The sequence below is a fragment of the Tamandua tetradactyla genome, chromosome 13, assembly GCF_023851605.1.
Source record: "Tamandua tetradactyla isolate mTamTet1 chromosome 13, mTamTet1.pri, whole genome shotgun sequence".
Lineage (NCBI taxonomy): Eukaryota > Metazoa > Chordata > Mammalia > Pilosa > Myrmecophagidae > Tamandua > Tamandua tetradactyla.
The window spans coordinates 22,997,556-23,016,468 of NC_135339.1; the positions used below are offsets into that span (position 1 = coordinate 22,997,556).

The 18,913-nt window shown below is 38.6% G+C and overlaps 1 protein-coding gene and 2 pseudogenes across 15 annotated transcripts in view; all 3 read left to right on the forward strand.

Moving 5' to 3' along the window:
- Positions 1-18,913, forward strand: part of USP54 (ubiquitin specific peptidase 54) — a 194,630-nt gene that overhangs the window by 68,169 nt on the left and 107,548 nt on the right. For all 15 annotated transcript variants that reach the window (XM_077124911.1, XM_077124908.1, XM_077124909.1 and 12 more), the window contains one exon: positions 999-1,150. The gene's annotated coding sequence lies outside the window, so the exon portion shown is untranslated. The remainder of the gene's footprint in view (positions 1-998; positions 1,151-18,913) is intronic.
- On the forward strand, positions 2,738-5,197 carry LOC143653706 (chromodomain Y-like protein pseudogene; annotated as a pseudogene).
- LOC143653708 (homeobox protein Meis2 pseudogene) lies at positions 5,318-10,323 on the forward strand (annotated as a pseudogene).

Sequence of the window (18,913 nt, forward strand, 5' to 3'; positions counted from 1 at the left end):
CTCTGGTATTATGTTAGAAAACATAATAGAATTTGAGTCTTACCAAGGCTTTCAGAGCAGATATCAGTGAGTCCATGCCCATCTCTCTACCCCCACTGCCACCCTCCTGTTGCCTCCAAAAAAGAGAGATTCTTCTTTATGAATGCACTTCTTTCCTTAGTATCCTCTGTCATCTTCCCAGTCATGTGCTTGCTCTCATGCTGGAGTTGCTTGTACCATTCAGTACCAGTGTTCTCCCAGCAGAAATGAGTCAAGCCTGTGCTGTCAGTGGCTTCCCCTCCTGGTTTTCTCTTGTTGATAGAGCCATCATGCTTTTATTGTTTGTGCGAAAATAATTTGAGTTCTGATGTATTTACAATGATTATAGTGTATAATTGCAATATCGTGTTTAAATTGATAAAAAAGCCTCCCTGATTTAAAAATGTAGGGGGAAAAAATCTGTGGTCCTAATTTATTAAACGGGTTACAGGATAATTATATGGAATTGATTGTGCTATCCAGGGTCCTAGTTACTATTAGTTACTATTATTAGTTACGGTTGATTTTCTTTTCTTTAATCACCACTGTTACCAGTTTGCTGTTATTGGCAACAGTGATTGAGAAAGGAAGTCCTGTTTGTCTTACTGGCCATAAACTTGAGTACAGATGTATAGATCTCTTGCAAACACAAAGGTGTTAGAATTGATATGATTCAGAGAGAGACCTGTTAGTTCCCAAAACTAAATAATGTCTAAACTGAAAAATTCAAGTTTAATTTGCTTTACAAAACTTAATTCATTTATTTCATTTATTTTTTTATTTAACAAGTATCGAGTATCTGTTTAATGTAAGATAGTATTAACTGTCTATATTGTATTATAAGAAAGTGCTGATGTACTGATAAAGTGCTGAATAATAGGCTAATGAGATTAGTCCCAATATGGTCATGGTGGTGGTGATTTTAAAATGCCATTGTTTGGAAAATGAGTTTAATATAAGTTTTTACTCCTTCCTTATAGGGTGTGATCATCATTAGTCATTATTATACGTTAACAGGAAAAATGACTTCTTCAAACAATTTGCTGAATGGAAAAGAGTGCTAATATTATGTGGAACTGGGAAAGATAGAGGTGGAGAAGGGGAGAGCATTCTTTATTGTGCAAAATGCTGGGTGAGTAACAGAAAAAATTTTTTGATGTGTTTTAAGGGGACTAGCGAGAGATAAGGTGGGAATGCATGGGGTAAGATTTTGGAAGGCTTCATTCAAGACCTGGGTGTTTTGATTGTATTAAGAGGGGACACTGAAGTTTTTTTGAGCTGAGTAATGATTGATCAGAGTGTGCTTTTGGCAGTATTTTATAGATAGGATTAGAGGGGGAAGAATAGTTAGGAAATTACTGCAATGGTTAAGGTGAATTGTATTGACAATGCATTAATTTGAAAATATGCTTTCCCCTGTTTTGATATGACTTTCATTTTATGCTGTCAACTATAGTTTAATCTTACATATTAAAAAAAGTTTCATTGTACTGTCACATGTACAATTCAGTGATATTAATTACATTCAGAATATTGTGCTACCATCACCACCATCCATTACCAAAACTTTTCATTACCCAAACAGTTCTGTACTCATTACACAAATAACTCCCTAGCCCCCCTTCCCCTCCAGCCTCTGACAACCTCTAATCTTTCTGTCTCTATGTCTTTGTTTATTACAGGTAATTCTAATGTTTTTCCTTTTGTGTCTTCAAGGTCCAGTCTTGTTGTAACATGTATAATTGTTCATTCCTTTTTACTGCTGAATAATATTTTATTGTTAGTCACATGGAATTCTTTTTAACATTTTTTATTGTGAAATATAACATATAGACACCGGATTGGGGAATCGCAGAGCCACCTCGCTGCCTATTGTACCCGCTGCGCCCTCCCAGCCCGGCCCGGCCCGGCCCCGGCGGGAAGCCATGCGCCGGAGCCGGCCGGCCGGGGAGTGACCCGGCGCCACGGCGCCTTGAGCGGCGGCTGTGCGCACAGCCCGGCCACGCCGCAGCAGCCGCCGCCCGCCCGCCGCCCTGGCCGCGGAGTGCCTGAGCCTCGTCCATGCACAGCTCATGGCGCAGGGGGCAGTTGTGGGAGCAGGAAGCGCAGTCCCGGCCAAGCCTCAACTGAAACTGTCGCTGCCTGGCGGCCGCCGCACCCCCACCCCACCTGCCCGCTCGGGGCCGCCCTCTCAGCCGCCCACCATGGCCTCTGAGGGGCTGTACGAGTATCCGTTCCTAAAAGGAGGACTGCTGGGTCAGAAACCAATTACTGATGATTACTTATGGAATTGTGATACATGCAGAAGAGTATGTCACACCTGTGCATAGCTGCAGCAGGAACACAATGGTTGAAAGGATTGTAGACAAAAGAAAAAAAAAGGGAAGACTGAGTACTTGGTCCGTAGAAAGGTTACGACAGTGAGTACGACACCTGGGAACCAGAGCAGCACCTCGTGCCGTGAACTGTGAGGAGTACATTCACAACTTCAACAGGCGCGATAGCGAGAAACAGAAAGAAAGCATTTTCACCAGGACAGATAGGACTCTCCGAACAATGCCAGGAAACAGATTTCCAGATCCACCAACAGCAACTTTTCTAAGACCTCTCCTAAATCCCTGGTGATTGGCAAAGACCACCAGGTGAAAACAGCCAGCTCTTTGCTGCCAGCCCAAAGTTCAGGAAAAACACAGCTCCAGCTCTCTCCAACTGGAAGAATATGGGCTTTGCAAAATCAGGAATCAAGATCCTCATGCCTAAGAGCCCCAATAAGCAGGACAGCCATCAATGGCTTTCAGAGCGAGAGTCCTGAGAAGCTTGACCCTGTAGAGCAGGGTCAGGAGGACACGGTGGCGCCCGAGGTGGCTGCTGAGAAGCCGGTTGAAGCTCTGCTGGGCCCTGGCGCTGAGCGAGCAAGGATGGGGAGCACTGGGATCCCAGGCAGCCAGCCCAGTGACTGCGGCCATGGCCACGGGCTTAGCCATTAACGGAAAAAGTACATCTCCATTTATGAATGCGTTAACAGCCAATGGGACAACCAACATATAGGCACCTGATATTGGAGTGTCGGCTGGGAAAAGGAAATTTATTGACGACAGAAGAGACCAGTCCTTCGACTAGCGGTTGCGTTTCAGTGTCAGACAAACAGAGAGTGCCTACCGATACAGGGACATTGTCGTCAGGAAGCAGGATGGGTTCACGCACATCTTATTATCCACAAAATTGTCAGAGAATAATTCACTAAATCCGGAGGTAATGAAAGAAGTGCAAAGCGCCCTGAACACAGCGGCAGCAGATGACAGCAAGCTTGTGTGGGTCAGCGCCCTGGGCAGCGTCTTCTGCTGTGGGTTCGACTTCATTTATTTCATCCGGCACTAACAGACGACAGAAAAAGAGAAAGTACTAAGGTGGTGGAAGCTATCAGAAACTTTGTGAATACTTATATTCAGGTCAAGAAGCCAATTATTGTAGCAGTGAATGGCCCTGCCATTGGACTGGAAGCCTCCATCCTGCGTCTCTTCGACGTGGTTTGGACGAACGAAAAGGCCTGGTTTCAGACACCCTACAAAAGGTTCGGGCAGAGTCCTGATGGCTGCTCCATGGTTATGTTTCCCAAAATTATGGGAGGAGCTTCTGCGAATGTACTGTTACTCAGTGGACAGAAGCTGACTACGCAGGAGGCCTGTGGCAAAGAACTGGTCTCCCAAGTGTTTTGGCCAGGGGCATTCACCCAGGAAGTCATGGTTCGAATTAAGGAACTTGCCTCATGCAATCCACTTGTGCTGGAGGAACCCAAAGCCCTCGTGTGCTGTCACATGAAGATGGAGCTGGGGCAGGCCAACGAGAGGGAGTGCGAAGTGTTGAAGAAGACCTGGGGCTCGGCCCAAGGAATGGTCTCCATGTTGAAATGCCTGCAGTGGAATAATCGATGAGTTTTGATTGGCTGGGCTTCTCCCACATGACGCTGTAACTGTGGCTCCATTAACCCATCCTCACAGCCCGAAACAGGTTTACCCATAACTCATGCTCGGAACCAGGACTGGAACCATCCAAGCTATTTATTACCAGGGAGTTTTTAAGTACTGAAACTTGAAATAAATAACTACAAAGCTCCGCTGTCCACACATCATTATTTTATAATTTACCCACGAGTCTACAAGAATAATAGTGAGCACTAGACTGCACTTTGGAGCTCTAATTTTTTTTCCCTTTGGCTAGTACTGTATAAAAAGGAGAAGAATTGTATTTTGCTGTTTTGGAGTGGCAGGAAAGTCTGGAATGATGTTTGTTTTCCACTTTTTTTCCTTTGGAAACACAGACTCTAAAGGAGGGGGAAGTATTAGCCAGACTCAAACTTTGCTGCCCCAAATGACCATATAGAAAGAGCTGAGAGATTGCCTCTGCCTTCAAGAAGGTATCAATACCTCAGACGTGAGAAATCTTAAATAAAAATTGAGGCATACCTTTTAGGATAAATATTTCTCATGAAAAACCCACTGGGGAGCATATCCCCAAACTAAATATGTGCTTGTGATTCATGCTAAGAAATCAATTGTTTTCCCCCTTCCTTTTCTTCATATGTCCAGTTCTTACCTAGTTACACATGAAGAACCACTGTCTTTCTAGAAGAAAGCTTGTTTTGCAGTATTAGTGAACCACTGAGTAGCTTAAATATGAATAGCTAAGTTATAAGTTAGTTTTAGTGGGTTTTTAAATAGTTTTTCTGACCCTTTTGGAAAATAACTACGTAAGTGTTTCTTGTTGCTGGGTGAGAAATATGACTTTATATATAGTTTTGATTTTCTGTTTGCAGATATAATTGTATTACACCAAAAAAAGTATTTTTATGTTTATAAATGTAATTTTTAGGTTCACTTAGAATATATTTTATTTAATAAGTTAAAATTCTTTTGGCACACTATTAAATGCAGAAACTCCTTTCAAAGAAGAGAAAAAAACTACCTTCTGTTAGTCATCTAATGTTCTTTGTCTATGCTTTCAACGTCTACACAATCTCCTGAAGACAAACGGTGTTCATGAGAGACCTGGGTAAATAGACATTGTGCATTCCTTCCAGGAGTGGTGACTGCTTCCTGGCTCCAGGTGCCTGTTATTAGTTAGGCTTCTGAGCTTGCAATCATATTGAATGTATGAAGAATGAAATAAAATCAAAACCTTATTTTTGTACAGTTTTCAAGTTTATACTTAGAACTGACCGCCTCCCTGGTTGCGTGGAGAGCTGTATAATGTATAGATCTGCTTCGACCTGGAATTCGATTGGTACAATATTTTTGCATTTGTGGGACCTACTTTATTGTTCAGTCGTTTGAACTATATATAAACTGTACAATCGGTAAAGTTTTTATAGGATTAAATATTCAGCTGTGAAAACTGGTTAAATAAAACTAATATTTCTTAACACAAAAAATATACATATGAAAAAGCAATAAATTTCAAAGTACAATGTAACAAATAGTTATAAAACACATTTCAAAGTTTTGTATGGGTTACAGTTCCACAATTTCAGGTTTTTCCTTTTAGTGGCTCCAAGACACTGGAGACTAAAGAAAATATCAATATAATGATTCAGCAGTTATACTCATTTATTAAGTTCTGTCTTTTCTGTTGTAGCTCCTCCTTCTCCTTTGTTCCTTCTCCTAATCTTGCGGGGCATTTGAGCTATGTGCATTCTAACATTTTAATATTGGTAAGGGGTGTCAACAATATGAGATAGGGGGATGGAAGTAGTTGATGTTCTTGGAGAGGCTGGCACCTTTGGGTTTCAGGACTTATGTTGCCTAGGAACCATCTGGAGGTTGTAGGTTTCAGGAAAGTAAATAATTTTAATATCTGACACTTTTTAAGAATCTCAGATAGAGCCCTAGGCGTTCTTTAGGGTTGCTGGAATGGTGTTGGTTGGGGTTTGGCAAATTGTGACAATTAGCTATATCTACTGAAGGTTGCATGAGAGTAACCTCCAGAATAGCTTATTGATTCTTAGAACTCTCTTAGCCACAGATACCTTATTTTTTCTTTAATTGTATAATATAGCATATGTTCAAAACAAAGAAAGAAAAAGGAGTAGTTTTCAAAGCACTCTTCAGCAAGTAGTTACAGGACAGATTCCAGAATTTGTCATGGGCTACCATGTGATCTTCTCAGATTTTTCCTTCTAGCTGCTCCAGAATGTAGGAGGCTAGGAGGAATAAATATTTTTTTAAATCACAATTGGCTTTTTTGTGAAAGATAACATATACGAGAAAACAATAAATTTCAAAGCACAGCACAACAATTAGTTATAGAACAGATTTCAGTGTTTGGTATGGGTTGCAGTTCAACAATTTTAGGTTTTTACTCCTAAGTGCTCTAAGATACTGGAGACTAAAAGAAATATCAATTTAATGATTCAGCAGTCATATTCGTTTGTTAAATCCTACCTACTCTGTATAACGCCACCATCACCTTTGATCTTTCTGTCCCACTCTTTAGGGGTATTTGGGCTGTGGCCGTTCTAGCTTTTTCATTTTTTAAGGGGCTGTCAATAATATGGGGTAGGCCTGTGGCCAATAAGGCAAGGATGATCAGTGATACAAGCAATACAAGTACTAAGGTTTCATCTTTTGGAGTTAGAAAAGGCCTATGAACTGTGTGATAACTTCTGCCACTGGTACATTAGCTATTTGAAGGGGAAAATGCCCATCGAGCTTGTTTTCAATGAGTGAGACAGCAGCTCCAAATCGGACCATGAAGAACTTTCAAGCTCCTCCACAAATCTCGCTGACCATAATCCTTCACCTTGGCGAGACCATGATGATGCAACCTCAACCCACTCAGCAGGACCCTCCAGTGGGGGTCACACTTCCCGGAGTGGAGACAACAGCAATGAGCAAGGGAATAGTTTAGACAGCAGTGTTGCTTCACCTGGTACAGGTGAAAATGGTGATCTGGACAAAGACAAAAAACATCAGAAGAAAAGAGGCATTTTCCCTAAAGTAGCAACAAATATCATGAGAGTGTGATTCTTTTAGCATCTCACACATCCATACTCTTCCGAAGAACAGAAGAAATAGCACAAGAAGCAGGACTTACAATTCTCCAGTAAGCAACTGGTTTATTAATGCCAGGAGAAGAATAGTATAGCCCATGATTGACCAGTCAAATCAAGCAGTGAGCCAAGGAGCAGTGTATAGGTCAAAGGGTCAGTCCATGGGAAGCTTTGTGTTGAGTAGTCAGCAACACATGGGAGTCCACCCTGCAGGACCTGTGAGTGAATGGGCATGAATATAGGCATGGATGGGCAATGGCACTACATGTAACCTTCACCATGTAAAGCAATTGCAAAATGGGGGAAGTTTACAGAGCATGTCGGGACTACATTCCTCAGGGTGGTCCTATGGCAATGAGTATAGCACAATGAAATTACAGTACTCCCCAGATGGCTCTACTTCTTACTCAGTGAAGACACGGAACCCCAATGCATTCATATTTGCCAAGCTATCCCTATCACCCAGCCATGATGATGCACAGAGGATTGCCTCCCTACCCTGGAATGACTGTGTCATCATAGAGCCCCACAATGTTAAATTCTGTAGATCCCAGTGTCGATAGACAGGTTATAGACATTCATGCCAAATAGCAGAAGGAAAGTTAAGGGAAAAGGAAACATGTAAAAACTATTTTAAGACTCTCTGAGCATTGATCAGATGTTGACACTTAATATGAATTTCCAGACAGCTGTGATTTTTTACTTTTGTCATTTTTCATCAAGCAACGGAGGACCAATTCAACAAGAACACAAATGCGAAATCATGGGCTCACTGAGACAATTCTGTCCATGTAAAGATCCTCTGGAAAAAAGACCCCGAGAGTTAAAACTACTATAGTATAAACATAGGAACTAAGTTAAACCTGTACATTTCTGTTGATCACTCCATTCTTTTGCCTCAGATAGTTTTAGAAGAGAAAAAATATTTATCCTTGTTTTCCACACTATGTGTGTTGTTCCCAAAAGAATGACTATTTTGGTTCATCAGTGAATTCACTATCCAGGAGAGACTATGGTATATTTTAAACCTGTTGGGCCAATGAGCAAAGAGCCACACTGCAGACCAGGATGAACGTTTGACCGAACCTCATCACTTGGACTCCAGCTTCAAGAATGTGTTTTCATTTATCATGGTGATGAATATTCAGCAGTGTGATGATATTGTGAGTTATTGATTATATACCAAGAATGGCATGATCATATGGTAAGAGTGTTCATGTTTGTATGTTGTATGTTGTTTTATTTTATTAAAAAAAATTAAAAATTAAGAAAAAAAAAAAAAGAATGTGTTTTCATGCCAGCCTTTGTTCCTCCATAAATGTGACCTTTAGTTTCAAACAGATCTTTATAGTTTGTGCTTCATAAGCCAATTATTATTATTATTTGGGGCAACTCTTCTTCAAAGAGCTTGCCAGTATAGATTTAAAAACAGAGCAGGAGCTTCTTCCAGGAGTTCTTAACCTTGGCTGTGGACAAAACAATCTAAAGTTGGGCAGCTTTCCTCAACACAAAAAAAGTTATTAATGGTCATGGCACCAAAACTAGGATTTCATCAGAAACGCAAAGGTTGGGGAATAAAAAGGAGCAAGAGAATACTGTAACAAACTTTGTACAGAGTTCGGTCTATTAATTGTTTCATGTTAAATATTCTATGTGTTACCTCAATTGAAAAAAATGTGTGTTTGCGACTTCCAGAGAAGATGGTGGCTTAGTAAGACGCGCGGGTCTTAGTTCCTCCTCCAGAACAGCAACTAAAGAAACAGAAACAATACGAAACAGCTCCCGGAGCCACGACAGACACCAAAAAGACAGCGTACCCCATTCTGGAATGGCTGAACGGGCAGGGAGAATCCGCTGCGGTGAGATACCCGAGGGGCGCGTGTTTTCCCGGCCGGGGCGGCTGGCGACTGGGGTCCCCTCCACGCATGTGGCTCCCCAGTCTGACTGGGAACGTTGGATAGCAGGGCCCTCCCGCCACGCTTGGCGTCTCGGGCCAGCTGGGCAATTTGGACCGGCACTCCCCCAAGCCGCGGTGGCCAGCGACCCCCCCCTCCACGCACGGTTTCCCGGGCCGACTGCGAGATTCGGATTGGCAAGTTAAAGGAGCCACAGCATCTTTTACTGGTGGGACCTGCAGACAGACGAGTGCCACGAGCGCCACCTACTGGGCAGGAAAAGAAAAACAAAGCCCAGAGATTTCACAGAAAAACCTTTCAACCAGCCAGGTCCCACACCCAGGGAAATCTGATCAAATGCCCAGACACCAGCAGAAAATAATGGATGACGCTCGGAAAATTGAAGATATGGCCCAGTCAAAGGAACAAACCAATAGTTCAAATGAGATACAGGAGCTGAGACAACTAATGCTGAATATACGAACAGAAATGGAAAAACTCTTCAAAAACCAAATCAATAAATTGAGGGAGGACATGAAGAAGACATGGGCTGAACAAAAAGAAGAAATAGAAAATCTGAAAAAACAAATCACAGAACTTATGGGAGTGAAGGACAAAGAAGAAAAAATGGAAAAAACAATGGATACCTACAATGGTAGATCTAAAGAGACAGAAGCTACAATTAGTGAACTGGAGGATGGAACATCTGAATTCCAAAAAGAAACAGAAACTATCGGGAAAAGAATGGAAAAACTTGATCAGGGGATCAGGGAACTGAATGACAATATGAAGCGCACAAATATACGTGTTGTGGGTGTCCCAGAAGGAGAAGAGAAGGGAAAAGGAGGAGAAAAACTAATGGAAGAAATTATCACTGAAAATTTCCCAACTCTTATGAAAGACCTAAAATTACAGATCCAAGAAGTGCAGCGCACCCCAAAGAGATTAGACCCAAATAGGCGTTCTCCAAAACACTTACTAGTTAGAATGTCAGAGGTCAAAGAGAAAGAGAGGATCTTGAAAGCAGCAAGAGAAAAACAATCCATCACATACAAGGGAAACCCAATAAGACTATGTGTAGATTTCTCAGCAGAAACCATGGAAGCTAGAAGAGGGTGGGATGATATATTTAAATTACTAAAAGAGAAAAACTGCCAACCAAGACTTCTATATCCAGCAAAATTGTCCTTCAAAAATGAAGGAGAAATTAAAACATTTATAGACAAAAAGTCACTGAGAGAATTTGTGACCAAGAGACCAGCTCTGCAAGAAATACTAAAGGGAGCACTAGAGTCAGATACGAAAAGACAGAAGAGAGAGGTATGGAGTAAAGTGTAGAAAGAAGGAAAATCAGATATGATATATATAATACAAAAGGCAAAATGGTAGAGGAAAATATTATCCAAACAGTAATATCACTAAAAGTTAATGGACTGAATTTCCCAATCAAAAGACATAGACTGGCAGAATGGATTACGACCCAGCAATGCCACTGCTAGGTATCTACTCAAAGGACTTAAGGGCAAAGACACAGATGGACATTTGCACACCAGTGTTTATAGCAGCATTATTTACAATTGCAAAGAGATGGAAACAGCCAAAATGTCCATTAACAGACGAGTGGCTAAACAATCTGTGGTGTATACCTACGATGGAATATTATGCAGCTTTAAGACAGACTAAACTTATGAAGCATGTAATAACATGGATGGACCTAGAGAACATTATGCTGAGTGAGTCTAGCCAAAAACTAAAGGGCAAATACTGTATAGTCCCACTGATGTGAACCGACATTTGAGAATCAGCTTGGAATATATCATTGGTAACAGAGACCAGCAGGAGTTAGAAACAGGGTAAGATAATGGGTAATTGGAGCTGAAGGGATACAGACTGTGCAACAGGACTAGATACAAAAACTCAAAAATGGACAGCACAATAATACCTAAGTGTAATGTAACTATGTTGGAACACTGAATGAAGCTGCACCTGAAATATAGTTTGTTTTTTTGTTTGTTTGTTTGTTTGTTTGTATCTTTTGTTTTTGTTTTTTTTCTTTTTCCTTTTTATATATATATTTTTTTATTAGTATTATTATTTTAATTCTCTTCTCTATATTAACATTCTATATTTTTTTCTGCTGTTTTGCTAGTTCTTTTCCTAAATCGATACAAATGTACTAAGAAATGATGATCATACATCTATGTGATGATACTAAGAATTACTGAGTGCATGTGTAGAATGGAATGATTTCTAAATGTTGTGTTAATTTCTTTTCTTTTTTTTGATTAATAAAAAAAATTTTTTAAAAATGTGTGTTTGCTAGTATCAGGTCTGCTGTGGAATTGGTATTTCTATGTGAATTCTTCTTTTCTCAGCACATGTTTCTTCCTAGAAGAAAATGCTGTTACCTTTGAGCTTTGTCAAATTTACATTAAAATACTTGTATGAGGACTGTGACAGTTATGTTAAAAAATGTGTTAAGTCACAAAATGTGGTAATAAGTATTTCATTTTGGAAAAAAAAAATAATATGGAGTAGGTAGATGGAACTAACTGATGTTCTGGAGAGACTGGGCCTTCTACGTTTTAGGACTTATCTGGTCCAGGGATCCATCTGGAGTTTGTAGGTTTCTGGAAAGTTACCATAGTGCTTGAAACCTAGAATCTTATATGTGACCCTAGGTATTCTTTAGGATTGGCTGGAATGCTTTTGGTTGGGGTTTTGCAAGTTATTATAGGTAGCAATGTCTAACTGAAGCTTACATATGAGAGACCTCCAGAGTAGCCTTTCAACTCTATTTGAATTCTCCCAGCCACTGATACTTTATTAGTTACACTTCTTTTCCACCTTTTGGTCAGGATGGAATTGTGAATCCTATGGTGCCAGGGTTGGACTCATCCCTGGGAGTCATCTCCCATGCCACCTGGGAGACTTTCACCCCTGGATGTCATGTCCCATGTAGGGGGAGCCCAATGATTTCACTTGCAGAGTTGGGCTTAGAGAGAATGAGGCCACATCTGAGCAACAAAAGAGGTCCTCCAGAAGTAACTGTTAGGCATATCTATAGGTAGGCTAATCTTTTCCACTACCTACATAAGCTTCACAAGAGTAAGCCTCAAGATCAAGGGCTTGGCCTATTAATTTGGGTGTCCCAAATGTTTGACACAGTATCAGGGTATTTCCTGATGGTAAAGTTTAATAGTTTCATATTTTTTCTCCCATCCTTCAAGGGATTTTGCCAATACTTTTTTATTATCTGCTTAATATATTCTAGAATGTATCCATGCATTACATTAAGATATACAGGATTAAAGATCCTCATTCTTATTCTGGGCTCCTTGTGTTTCAGTTCAATGAGCTATCCAGACAGGTTGAGTTTGATTATGTGCAGAAAGTTTAGATTCCGGACAAAATAAACCTTTCTTCCTTTCATCTCAAAGAGTAGGTGTGGTTCTAAAATACAAACAATGTCTTTCTTAACCCTATATTCTGAATTACCTTAATCCCGACCTCATTGGCTTTGTTCTTATCTCTATATATCAGGTTATAGATACATAAAAGAACCTCTCAAAGTCCAGAAACAATAATTACCCCTTTGGACTAAATATGTCTGCTAAAGAGCTTACAATCTGGGCTCTGTTTTCTTATAAGCATTTTCTAAAAGAGACCATACAATAATTGTTCTTTCATTTCTGGCTTATTGTGCCTCACCAAATGTCCCACAGGTTCATTTACGTCATTGCATGCCTCACAACTTCGTTCCTTTTTGTAGCAACACAATATTTGATCATATGAATACATTATCGTTCGCCAATTTATTTCTCAGTCAGTGCATCCTTCAGCCACCTGCATTCATTAGGCATCATGTATAATGCCCAAAGTCCACAGTCCATCAATACTCTCAATTTTAGATAATTTCCTTGTTCCCAAGAGAAAGATAACCAATAAACACACCCTCACCAAATAGGAAATCTAAACCTCTCCTTAACTCTTGTCCCTCCCCCCATTATTTATCCCTGCTGTAGCTGTGGTACTGCTGATTTTTTCCTGTTAAACAGCCCAAAGCATGCAATAGCAGTTTTCCCCATGCACCCTGGATTTAAGCATTCTTTGTACACGAATCATACCTTTGAAATAGTTCTCACAAGAATTTATATTTCTAGTGTTAATCAGTGGAACACTTAGGTCTATACAACCCCTTTCCATCGTGTTCACCTTCAATATGGTAATATTACTTTAGATCCACTAGAGAATCATCTTCACTTCTATTTCCTGTCATTTGAGTTCAAACCTAATTAGCTAACCGTTCCCCACATCCAGTTTTTATGTATCTCTAATCCCCTATATTCTGTATTATAAGCCTCTGATTTTACCTCTACCCTGGTCATAAAAGTGGGGTCATACATTATCTATCCCTTTGTCAGGCTTATTTCATTAAGCGTTATGTCCTCAAGGCTGATCCATCTTGTCTTATGCTTCAGGATGTCATTTCATCTTATGCTGCATAATATTCCATCATATGTAATACCACATACCACATTTTGTTAATCCATTCGTGTTGATGGACATTTGGATTGTTTCTGTCTTTGGACGATCATGAATAATGCTGCTCTGAACATCGATATGCAAATGTCTGTTTGTGTCACTGCTTTGAGCTCTTCTGGGTATATATCAAGTTGCTACTGCTAGTTCATAGGGCAACTTGATATTTAGTTTCCTAAGGAACCGCCAGACTGTCTTCCATGCAGCTGTGCCTTTATACGTTTCTACCAACAATGCGTAAGGGTCCCAATTTCTCCACTTCTTCTCTAACATTTATAATTTCCTTCTTGTTAAATAGCAACCATTCTTATAGGTGTGAGGTGGTATTTCATTATCTTCTTGATCTGCATTTCCCTTATAGCTAATGAAATGAGCATCTCTTCATGTGCTTTTTAGCTATTTGTATTTGCTCTTCAAAAATGCCTATTCATATCTTTAGTCAATTTTATAAATGCGTTTTGTTCTTTTGTTGTTGAGTTGTATGGTTTCTTTATGTATACATGATATCAAACCTTTGGCCCATGTGTGATTTCAGAATATTTTTTTCCCATTGAGTTGGCTGCCTCTTCATCTTTTTTGACTTTTTTTTTTACATGACAAGTAATTATTTTATTTTTCTTAACTTTTAGCTTGCCAACAGCTTCCTTCCTCGAGTGGCTGATTTGTCTTCTGCTTGATACTTAGTTGTATTAATATTGGAAACTACTTAGTAATTCCACTTTGAAATTTTGAGTATATGCTTATAAATATGCCAGATAAACTTTAGGAGTTCTAAGGTCTCTTTTTTACAGAAATCTACCTCTATCTTAATGTAGTTGGGTTGATCAAAAAATTAAGGACTAAGGACAGAAAGTTAATTTCCTTGAATGAGACAAAAGGAAAGACTTTTCTAACTACTTCTATACAATAAGAAATCTTTCTTTCAAGTACTGAAACAATTTCTTTTACAGTGCAATGAATTGTAATTTGATGAAGGTCAAAGGTGATACAATAAAGATAAGATAAAATGAAGACGATATGAAAACAGAGTAAATGGAATAAATAATTCATAAATAGGCTAAAAGAAAATTGTATCTATAATGGATTTGGTAACTCGTGTATAACCATATATTTAAATTTTACTTTACATACATAAGATCAGAGTGAAGGAGTTTAATCACAATTTACAATTTTATCACCAGCTACTTTCAGTATTTCATCACATTTGAGCATCTTCACTCTTACCACTTTATTTCAAGCAGTGACTTATAAATTTGGTTAGACAATAATAGTAAGAATAACTTTTCTCTTTTTTTCCAAGATAATTTTTTAAAATGATGTGTTAAAAATAAAATACCACCTATAAGTAGTTCACCTTTGGATTATGGTCTCTGCTATGAAGATATGTAGGAATTTTTCCAATTAATGTTCAAATCTTCCCAATATCTTCTGTTTAAAGAAATATCATATTTGAAAGAATTTAAGTAAATGCTTTACATATCAAAATGTGATACACAAATCCCTATCACTATAATTCTGAACTAATTACTAATTTTAGTAGTTCCCTAAATATATTTTATATCAATTTTCTTGATTCTAAGATGTCAATAGTATGGAAACATCTTTAATGATATACCAGGACATTTAATTACACCATTTTCCCATTAGCACAACAAAGTCATTTAATGATGATTATATTGGCCATTTCCATTGTTTGGTGGAAGGTGCTTCCACTAACAGCTCCCACAGTTTCCACTGTATCATTTGTCTCACCAAATTTAGTTCACTTTCAGCCTGAATAATCACCTCTTCTTATTAACCACTCTGAATATGGTCTTCTAATTTTTTTTTTTTTACATGGGCAGGCACCGGGAATCGAACCCGGGTCCTCGGGCAATGGCAGGCAAGCACTCTTACCTGCTGAGCCATCATGGCCCACCCAGTCTTCTAATTTTTTAACATCTGATTCTGCTTTAACAATACCGAGCTTCTCATTTGTAATCTGTTCTGTATACTTTCTAAATGCTGCAGTTTTAGGGATTTGCTCAAGAATATCAAGGATCTTTGTGTACAATATTCTGAGCCTCTCGTGTGGACTGTCACTTACAGCTAATCCAACAAGGCCATTGGTCTTCTTCAGCAAGCCTGCCATGGCAATACTGACCGGGCAGATGACTTGCAGCCCTCTGACAAAGTCTTTTGAGGTACAGAAGCATTTGATTTTGAGGAGTTCCCATTGATCTGTTTTTCTTTTGTTGCTTGTGCTTTGTGAGTAAAGTTTAGGAAGCAACCTCCTATTACTAGGTCTTGAAGATGGTTCCGTACATTTGCTTCTAGAAGCTTTATGGTTTTAGTTCTTATATTTAGGTGTTTGATCTATTTTGAGTTAATTTTTGTACAGGGTGTAAAGTAAGGATCCTCTTTCATTCTTTTGGTTATTGATATCCTGTTCCCCCATTCCCATTTATTGAAAAGACTGTTTTGTCCCAGTTCAGTGGATTGTGAACTATTGTCACAATCAGTTGACCAGAGATTTGGTGATCTATTTCTGCACTCTCAATTTGATTTCATTGGTCAGTATTTGTATCTTTGTGCCAGTACCATGCTGTTTTGGCCACTGTGACTTTATAATAAGTTTCAAAGTCAGAAAGTGTTCATCTTCCCACTTCGTTCTTCTTTTTTAGGATATTTTTAACTATTTGGGTTCCCTTTCCCTTTCAGATGAATTTGGTAACCAGCTTTTCCAAGTCTTCAAAGTAGGGTTTTGGAATTTTGATTGGTATTGCATTGAATCTGTAGGTCAATTTGGGTAGAATCGCTATCTTAACTATATTTAACCTTCCTATCCATGAGTAGGTAATGCCTTTCCATCTATTTAGATCTTTGATTTCTTTTAACAATGTTATATAGTTTTCTGTGTGCAAGTCCTTTACATCCCTAGTTAAATTCGCTCCTAAGCACTTGATTCTTTTAGTTGCTATTTTAAATGAAATATTTTCCTTAACTGACTCCTCAGTTAGATCATTGGTTGTGTGTAGAAATGGTATTGATTTTTGCACATTAAATTTATATCCTGCCACCTTGCTGAATTTGTTTATTAGCTCAAGTAACTTTGTTGTAGACTTCTCAGGATTTTCCAAGTACAGTATCATGTCATCTCCAAATAATGAAAGTTTTACTACTTCCTTTCCAATTTGGATGCCTTTTATTTCTTTTTCCTGCCTGATTGCTCTAGCTAGAACTTCTCGCACAATGTTGAATAATAGTGATTACAGAGAGCTTCCTTGTCTCATTCTTTTTTTTTTTTTTTTTGCTTTTTTTTATTAATTAAAAAAAGAATTAACAAAACAATTAGAAATCATTCCAATCTACATGTACAATCAGTAATTCTTAATAACATCACATAGTTGCATATTCATCATTTCTTAGTACATTTGCATCGATTTAGAAAAAGAAATAAAAAGACAACAGAATAAAAATTAAAACAATAATAGAAAGAAAAAAAAACAAAAAAAACAAAAACAAAAAACCTATACCTCACATGCAGCTTCATTCAGTGTTTTAACATAATTGCATTACAATTGGGTAGTATTGTGCTGTCCATTTCTGAGTTTTTATATCCAGTCCCGTTGTACAGTCTGTATCCCTTCATCTCCAATTATCCCTTCTCTTTTTTTTTTTTTTTTAATTAACGGAAAAAAAGAAATTAACCCAACATTTAGAGATCATACCATTCTACACATGCAATCATTAATTCTTAACATCATCACATAGATGCATGATCATCATTTCTTAGTACATTTGCATTGGTTTAGAAGAACTAGCAACATAACCGAAAAAGATATAGAATGTTAATATAGAGAAAAAAATAAAAGTAATAATAGTAAAATCAAAACAAAACAAAACAAAACAAAACAAAAACCTATAGCTCAGATGCAGCTTCATTCAGTGTTTTAACATGATTACTTTACAATTAGGTATTATTGTGCTGTCCATTTTTGAGTTTTTGTATCTAGTCCTGTTGCACAGTCTGTATCCCTTCAGCTTCAATTACCCATTGTCTTACCCTGTTTCTAACTCCTGCTGAACTCTGTTACCAATGACATATTTCAAGTTTATTCTCGAATGTCCGTTCACATCAGTGGGACCATACAGTATTTGTCCTTTAGTTTTTGGCTGGATTCACTCAGCATAATATTCTCTAGGTCCATCCATGTCATTACATGGTTCATAAGTTTATCTTGTCTTAAAGCTGCATAATATTCCATCGTATGTATATACCACAGTTTGTTTAGCCACTCTTCTGTTGATGGAGATTTTGGCTGTTTCCATCTCTTTGCAATTGTAAATAATGTTGCTATAAACATTGGTGTGCAAATGTCCGTTTGTGTCTTTGCCCTTAAGTCCTTTGAGTAGATACCTAGCAATGGTATTGCTGGGTCGTACGGCAATTCTATATTCAGCTTTTTGAGGAACCGCCAAACTGCCTTCCACAGTGGTTGCACCCTTTGACATTCCCACCAACAGTGGATAAGTGTGCCTCTTTCTCCGCATCCTCTCCAGCACTTGTCATTTTCTGTTTTGTTGATAATGGCCATTCTGGTGGGTGTGAGATGATATCTCATTGTGGTTTTGATTTGCATTTCTCTAATGGCCAGGGACATTGAGCATCTCTTCATGTGCCTCTTGGCCATCCGTATTTCCTCTTCTGAGAGGTGTCTGTTCAAGTCTTTTTCCCATTTTGTAATTGGGTTGGCTGTCTTTTTGTTGTTGAGATGAACAATCTCTTTATAAATTCTGGATACTAGACCTTTATCTGATATATCATTTCCAAATATTGTCTCCCATTGTGAAGGCTGTCTTTCTACTTTCTTGATGAAGTTCTTTGATGCACAAAAGTGTTTAATTTTGAGGAGTTCCCATTTATTTATTTCCTTCTTCAGTGCTCTTGCTTTAGGTTTAAGGTCCATAAAACCACCTCCAGTTGTAAGATCCATAAGATATCTCCCAACATTTTCCTCTAACTGTTTTATGGTCTTAGACCTAATGTTTAGATCTTTGATCCATTTTGAGTTAACTTTTGTATAGGGTGTGAGAGATGGGTCTTCTTTCATTCTTTTGCATATGGATATCCAGTTCTCTAGGCACCATTTATTGAAGAGACTGCTCTGTCCCAGGTGAGTTGGCTTGACTGCCTTATCAAAGATCAAATGTCCATAGATGAGAGGGTCTATATCAGAGCACTCTATTCGATTCCATTGGTCGATATATCTATCTTTATGCCAATACCATGCTGTTTTGACCACTGTGGCTTCATAATATGCCTTAAAGTCAGGCAGCGCGAGACCTCCAGCTTCGTTTTTTTTCCTCAAGATGTTTTTAGCAATTCGGGGCACCCTGCCCTTCCAGATAAATTTGCTTATTGGTTTTTCTA